Source organism: Pelodiscus sinensis, chromosome 1 (genome assembly GCF_052426305.1).
Source record: "Pelodiscus sinensis isolate ZL-2025 chromosome 1, ASM5242630v1, whole genome shotgun sequence".
NCBI classification, from domain to species: domain Eukaryota; kingdom Metazoa; phylum Chordata; order Testudines; family Trionychidae; genus Pelodiscus; species Pelodiscus sinensis.
Genome location: NC_143052.1, coordinates 29,625,234 through 29,630,970, shown reverse-complemented (window position 1 = coordinate 29,630,970; position 5,737 = coordinate 29,625,234). Strand labels below are relative to the sequence as shown.

General features: G+C 41.6%; 1 pseudogene; it reads right to left on the bottom strand.

Moving 5' to 3' along the window:
- Window positions 1–893: 893 nt before the first annotated feature.
- LOC149525549 (E3 SUMO-protein ligase KIAA1586-like) lies at window positions 894–4,986 on the bottom strand (annotated as a pseudogene).
- Window positions 4,987–5,737: the final 751 nt, after the last annotated feature.

Sequence of the window (5,737 nt, the reverse complement as noted above, 5' to 3'; positions counted from 1 at the left end):
TCTTAGATATGTTGCAACACCTTAAGAGAGATTTGCAGAAAAAAATTTCGGGGTTTAATACTGCTGTAAAATTCACTTCTTTTAACTAAATTAATTAGGGTGGTGACAGTATGAGAACACTTTGCTTTGCACAAATCTTTCAGGAAGAAGGTAGACTTAGGGAGGGCAAAATTGGGATTAGCTGCAAAGAAAGCTGCATGAAATTTGAGCAAAAACATAGGTCTTTACATTTAACTGTAAGCCTTGACAGGGAAAGTGCAATCCCTGAAAAACTTGGTATGATAGTTTGGGGCTATGTAAATAAAACTTCAGCAACAGAATTTTTTGCTACACAAGCATCTGGTAATTAGTAAAATACAAGTAAGACACAAATAAGACACAAGTAATTACTAATGGTATGTCTACACTAGCCCCCTAGCTCGAACTAGGGAGGCTACTGAGGGCGACTGAAATTGCAAGTGAAGCACGGGATTTAAATATCCCACGCTTCATTAGCATGTTCCCGGGTGGTCGCCATTTTGGAAATTGACTAGCCCGGAGTAACAGCCCACGTCTACATGCAGCAGTGAAACGGTAGTTCAAAGTAACCCCTTAACTCGAACCAGCTAATTTGAGTTAAGGGGTTACTTCGAACTCCCGTTTCACTGCCGCGTGTAGACTAGAATTTATTTAATATTAGAATAAATGCTTGAAAAAATCTTATAGAAACTCCCACAATGGCCCGTACAGCTGGTCTTATTGTTCTTTCTGTTTTTATCGTGGCATAAGATTCCACCAATGTTCCCTCTAATTTTTTCCATCGCTGTGCAGACTAAAGCATCCTCAGATGTGCACCACCAATAGAAACAGATGCTGCCAGCTGTGGGAGACTGTAGGGGCTCTGCTGATCAGCTTACTGGGCAGCTGCCCAAGTGCTCAGCTTACAGGGAACACTGGATTCCACTGAGTATAAGGTGGTCCCACACATGAAATGAATAGCAAGTCTGCTACATGATGAGTGGTAAGAGAAGTCCGTTTCACAGTCATGATGTTATTTATTATGCCGAATCCCCTTTCATAGTCAGCATGGCTTGCAGCAAGGATGTCTACTGCAAAGACAAGTTATTTAAGTTTTTCAGTAAAGTTTTTTTTCCTCCAGAAGCCTTGAATGCCACAAATCCCAAGTATGTTTCCTGTTGATTTATTCCCAGTTGATCAGCCAGTGCTTTTATTTCCTTTTCTCCAAAGCAGGGATTCTCTGGATTCTCTTGCCATGTTTCAGTGTTCAAAACTGTCAAATTGTTAATTAAGTTCTTATAATCAGAATCCCTTTCCTCATGAGTCCTTTGATCAGCTTTGTTTGAGGCAGTTTTGAATAGTTTCGTCCTCATGTTGTCAGTAACTGCTTCAATGAATTGAGATGAGTGGATTCTGGGGCTTTTTCCAGTGCTTGTTTAGTTTGCTGTTTTTGAACATCGGGGATTGTTCAGCCTTCTGGGCTTGTTCAGAGTAAACGCCTGAGTCTGTTTTTAGTCTTTCAGTTCTTTTGATGTGTATTTTCATTAGGTTGTGTGCTTTGGGAATGGTCATTTCTTGTTCTTCTAACATCTCAGAGAAGTCCTTCAGTTCTGTCAGCACTTCCAGCATTAAAGAAAGGTTTCTGATGAAATTTACAGAACACACAGCTTTGAGTGCAGTCCTTGAAATTTAGTATGTGCACTCTCGACCAATTTTGTGAGGCCTCCTCAAAGTGTTTTACCAAAGCCTGGTATGTGTGCCAAGTTGTACTGAGTACTCTGCATGTTGACGCCTCCCACCTTACATTAAACACTTTGCTGATTTTTTGAAGTACAATGTCTAATTCATTGGCACAAGCTCTCAGTTCATGAGATTTTTTTTTTGGCGATTGGCTGTACAATAAATATAATGCATCCAAAAAGGCCTTAAAGTCATTTGTACTTCCAGTGACTTCTAAAGATACATCAGCAGTAAGTTACAGTCTATGGTTGAGGCAATACCATAATATCACATTAGGAAAATCCATTTGCAGTAGTTTTCCAATACCAGCTTTGACTCCTCACATCACAGTAGCGCCATCACTACAAAAACAGATCAACACTTCAATTAACAGTTCTTTAGTGTACCCAGAATACAGCAAGCATTTTAAGATTTTCTCTTTAATGGCTTCTTCTGTTATACTTTGCAGCACAATCAAGTCCTGAGGAAATGTAACTGGTCTCAATTACATCTATGCTGGCTTTCAAATAAATGATGAGAGTCGAGTTTCCAGCGAGAGTAGTTGATTGGTTGACAAGAACAGTAATTAACTTATTCCTGATTATTTTTTCAATTATTTTCTTTTTTCATTTCAGTGGATATATGATTGATTATTCCATAACAGAACAGTTTCTGGAGGCATAAACTCCCCATTTCAATTCATAGAATCATAGAGCTGGAAGACACCTCAGAAGGTCATCAAGTCCAGCCATCTGCCTAAGGCAGGACCAATCCCAATTAAATCAACCCAGCCGGGGCTTTGTCAAGCCGAGACTTAAACACCTCTAGGGATGGAGATTCCCCCACCTCCCTAGGTGCTTCACCACCCTCCTAATGAAATAGTTTTCCTAATATCCAACCTAGACCTCCCCCACTGTAACTTGAGACCATTGCTCCTTGTTCTACCATCCATCACTACTGAGAACAGCCTTTCTCCATCCTCTTTGGAACCTCCCTTCAGGAAGCTGAAGGCTGCTATCAAATCCCCCCTCACTCTTCTCTTCTGCAGACTAAACAAACCCAAATCCCTCATCTCTTCTCATAGGTCATGCGCTCCAGCCCCCTAATAATTTTGGTCGCCCTCCGCTGGACCCTCTTCAATGCATCCACATCCTTTCTATAGGTGGTGGGCCCAGACCTGGACACAATATTCCAGATGTGGCCTCACCAGAACCGAATAAAGGGGAATAATCACTTTTCTGGATCTTCTGGCAATGCTCCTCCTAATGCATCCTAACATGCCATCAGCCTTCTTGGATACAAGAACACACTGTTGACTCATATTCAGCTTCTCATCCACTGTAATCCCCGGGTCCTTTTCTGTTGAACTGCTACTTAGCCATTCGGTCCACAGCCTGTAACAATGCTTGGGATTCTTCCATCCCAAGTTAAGGACTCTACACTTGTCCTTGTTGAACCTCATCAGATTTCTTTTTGCCCAATCCTCTAATCTGTCCAGGTCACTCTGGACCCTATCCCTGCCCTCCATCTACCTCTCTCCCAAGCATAGTGTTATCTGCAAACTTGCTGAGGGCGCAATCCATCCCCTCATCCAGGTCATTAATAAAGATGTTGAACAAAACTGGTCCCAGAACCTAACCTTGGGCCACTCAGCTGGAAACCGACTGCCAACCTGACATTGAGCCATTGATCACTACCCATTGGGCCCGACAGTCTAGCCAGCTTTCTATCCATCTTACAGTCCATTTATCCAATCCATACTCCCTTAACTTGCTGGCAAGAATATTGTGGGAGACCGTATCAAAAGCCCTGCTAAAGTCAAGGTATATCACATTCACTGACTTTTCCATATCCACAGAGCCAGTTACCTCATCATAGAAGCTAATCAGATCGGTCAGGCATGACTTGCCCTTTGTGAATCCATGTTGACTATTCCTGAACACTTTCCCCTCTTTCAAGCGCTTCAAAATGGATTCCTTGAGGATCCTCTCCATGATTTTTTCAGGGACTGAGGTAAGGCTGACTGATCTGTAGTTCCCTGGATTGTCCTTCTTCCCTTTTTTAAAGATGGGCACTACATTTACCTTTTTCCAATCATCCGGGATCTCTCCCAGTCTCCACGAGTTTTCAAAGATAATGGCCAAAGGCTCCGCAATGACATTTGCCAACTCCCTCAGTACCCTCGGATGCATTAAATCAGGGCCCATGGATTTGTGTATGTTTAGCTTTTCTAAATAGTTCCTAACTTGTTCCTTCCCCACCAAGGGCTGTCCAGCTCCTTCCCATATTGCGTTGCCTAGTCCATTTGTCTGGGAGCTGACCTTGTCCGTGAAGACAGAGGCAAAGAAAGCATTGAGTACTTCAGCTTTTTTCCCACATCATCTGTCACTAGGTTACCTCCCTCATCCAATAAAGACCCCACATCTCTCTGATCACCCTCTTATTGCTAACATGCCTGTAGAAACCTTTCTTGTTACCCTTCACATCCCTTGCTAGCTGCAATTGCAATTGCGCTTTCACCTTCCTGATAACTCCCCTGCATTCTCAAGCAATATATTTATACTCCTCCCTAGTCATCTGTCCAAGTTTCTACTTCTTTTAAGCTTCCTTTTTGTGTTTAAGTTCACCATGGATGTCCCCGGTAAGCCAATCTGGTCGCCTACCATATTTGCTTTTCTTGCTGTGCATCGGGATGGTTTCTTCCTGTGGCTTTAATTCCATTATTTTGCTGTAGCTCATGAGGCTCTAGTGGTCATTGAGTGGTCAATTTGTTTTACCAATGGAATACATGAGCAGTACTTTCAAATGCAGATTGTTCACTTTTAGCTGTCAGATTAAGACGTGCTTCTTTTTTAGCCATGGCTTGAATATTTTTAGCCTCCATGTGAGCTGCAGGTTTCTTATGTTCACTTATTTTTTTGCAAATGGAGGACAATTCTGTCTCGTTATTCTTTCCGTATGAGGATATTTCACAAGAGGCCCAGTTTACAGAGATGTTAACCCCTCTTGCAGAACACAGCTTAAAACTGGAAATATCACAACATATTGTACACCCAAGTTTACCATCTGAAGCAAAAAGCCCATAATTTTTATTTTTGAACCCTCAAATTGCATTTTTAACCACACAGAAGGGTATGGTTGAGTCATAGTTTTCTTACCCAGTAGCAATTTAACAGTTTCATTTGTCTCCACTCTTTGTGGCAGCTCACATGACAAAGATGTAAAAGCATCAGCATTTTTTTCCCTGTGAATGACTTTCAGCTTCTTCATTTGTTGTCATTCTTTTTGTCTGACAATCCCCCATTTCCTCACATTTATATTAAACTTACCTATTAGGGTCTGTTGAACATATATCTTCTTAGGAAGCATTTTTTGCACTTAATTTGTACTGTCTAGTCTTCTCCTGACATGACAGACTAATCTAATAAGGGTAGAGGAGGTTTTCCCAATCTCTGTTTATACACAAACTATAAAACTGCTTTATTTCAGCAAGAGAATATGCCTTTACTGTCTATCTGAGTGAGGCCCAGACTGTATTGCCACATCACATCTGACCAGATGTGAACATATTCCACCTGACAAGAAGTGAAAACTGAAATCTGAAAAGGATTTGTAATGTAAAATATTGTGAATATAAAATAAATTTAATTAAAACAGTAACTCTGATTTTCTGTTATTAATGTAGTTTCATTCCCATTAGAGTGTGTGCATGTGTGGGGAGGCATAGACCAGTGAGCTTGTGGTGTGTGAGGGAGGTACAGGAATCAGGGCATGGATTGGGAGTGCAGGAGGCTCAGGGCAGGGGATGGGGGTGCTGGAGGCTCAGGACAGGGGGGAGAAAACTTGTTCATCTTGGCTTCTAAGGATAGAACAAGAAGCAATGGGCTTAACCTGCAGCAAGGGAGGTTTAAGTTGGATATTAGGAAAAAGTTCCTAACTGTCAGGGTAGTTAAATACTGGAATAAATTGCTTAGAGAGGTTGTGGAATCTCCATCTCTGGAGATATTTAAGAGTAGGTTAG